Source organism: Microtus ochrogaster, chromosome 7 (assembly GCF_000317375.1).
Source record: "Microtus ochrogaster isolate Prairie Vole_2 chromosome 7, MicOch1.0, whole genome shotgun sequence".
Lineage (NCBI taxonomy): Eukaryota > Metazoa > Chordata > Mammalia > Rodentia > Cricetidae > Microtus > Microtus ochrogaster.
Window position 1 is genome coordinate 62758155 of NC_022014.1, and position 1787 is coordinate 62759941.

The following is a 1787-nucleotide window of genomic DNA, read 5'->3' on the forward strand; positions in this document are numbered from 1 at the left end:
CCCCCCCCCCCCAGCAGCAGTTGCAGTTCCAAGTAAAGTCTTTTGTTTCAACCCTCAATCATTTAGAGCCCCCTGCTCTCAGTTCATTCATTTGTTCAGCAATGTCTTCAGTGCTTGGTAGGACCATCGAGGTGTTGGTAGGGATGTAGATCAGTACTGCAGGGGGATGGAAGAGCTCACAAGGCAGGGTTTCTTTTTCTGTATGAAGCTATGATTCTGGCTTCTTAATTATTGTTTTTGACTGTGTATATATTCAACTTTTTTTTTTTTTTTTGTAATGGGAAAGAACACAGTTCCAGAAAGAACAGCAAAGGGGAGTGCTGGCCTGGGCTTTGGATGTTGCAATGTCTCTTCTGGCCTGGGACAACTCTGCAGCACGCATACCAACGATTCCTCCTCTGACCACCGTGTTTATCACACTTGAATACTTGTCCAATGTTTTGTTTTCAGACATGCTCCGTATGTCCCCCCCCTCCCACTGTTCCCGTCCCAGGAGCTCACATCTGGCTGTCCACCCTTGCTTCGCCTTCCATCTTCTTACTAAATATGGGTTTCTCAGCCGACTTGTCATTTTTGATGACTAAATATCTGAAAAGACACTGTCTCATCCCTCATCAATCAAAAATATCTTTTGTGTGTGTGGCTAGGAATGTGAACTAAAAAACCCTGGGTCTATATTTTTTCTTTACTAACGTCCTGTTCCTACAGCCTGAAATGTCTTGGAAGACGGGAGGTCAACCTTAGCAGCAGACAGAACTCCACTTCTACAAACAGGAGTGCGTACGGGGAGCTGAGATAAACTACGCAGATGCTTCCAGTGTCCTGGGAAGCTGTCTGTTAGGCTCGGATAGGAGAAAATAGGGAGTTCAAGCCGTGGAAACAAACTGCAGCTTATAAGCATTTCAAAAGTCATTTGTTTTGTTTTTGAGACAACACCCTACTAAGTAGCCCAAGCTAACCTTGAAATCACTGAGACCTGCCTGTCTCTGCTTCCCAAGTGCTGAGATCACTAATGTGTGCCACCATGCCTGGTCTTTAAATTGCTGCCTTTACCTAAGGGAGAAGTCTATGACTATGTTAAAAGAACAATTTAAAAAGAGCCTAGGTGTTGTGGTCCTTCTGAGAGCAGGGCCAGAAATGTGGGGGATTGAGAGGAGGCCTGGGTTCTATAAAAAACAAAAACCAAGAAATTATTTTAAACTCTTTAAAAGCTTTAAACGGCGCATCACTGAGCAAGTACTGCTGCTTTGTCAGAGTTCTCTCTTGCCAGTGAAGTCAGTGTTATAGATGTTTCTCTGGCTTTCTTGCTCTCCTTAACTTTAAGGGTTTTATTTATTTTTTTAATTTTTTTTTTTTGAGACAAGGTTTCTCTGTGTAGTCCTGACTGTCCTGGAACTCACTCTGTAGACCAGGCTGTCCTTGAACTCACAGAGATCCGTCTGCCTCTGCTCCCGAGTGCTGGGATTCAAGGCATGTGCCACCACTGCCTGGCGAATTTAAGTATTTAAGTGGTACACAGTTCCCATCTGTGCAGCAATATCACCACTGAGCACATGTGGTCAGTGCTATGAATGTAGACAATGCATCAGACTTCTGAGACTGTACTGTAAAGGGAAGGCAGTACACGGATGGCAAGAACTTGGCTAGTGCGTGCAAGGTTTGATCTCCAATGCTACAAGAAAAAAAAGACTTGAATAAAAAAATATGAAATATTGAGCCGGGCGGTGGTGGCGCACGCCTTTAATCCCAGCACTCGGGAGGCAGAGGCAGGCGGATCTCTGTGAGTT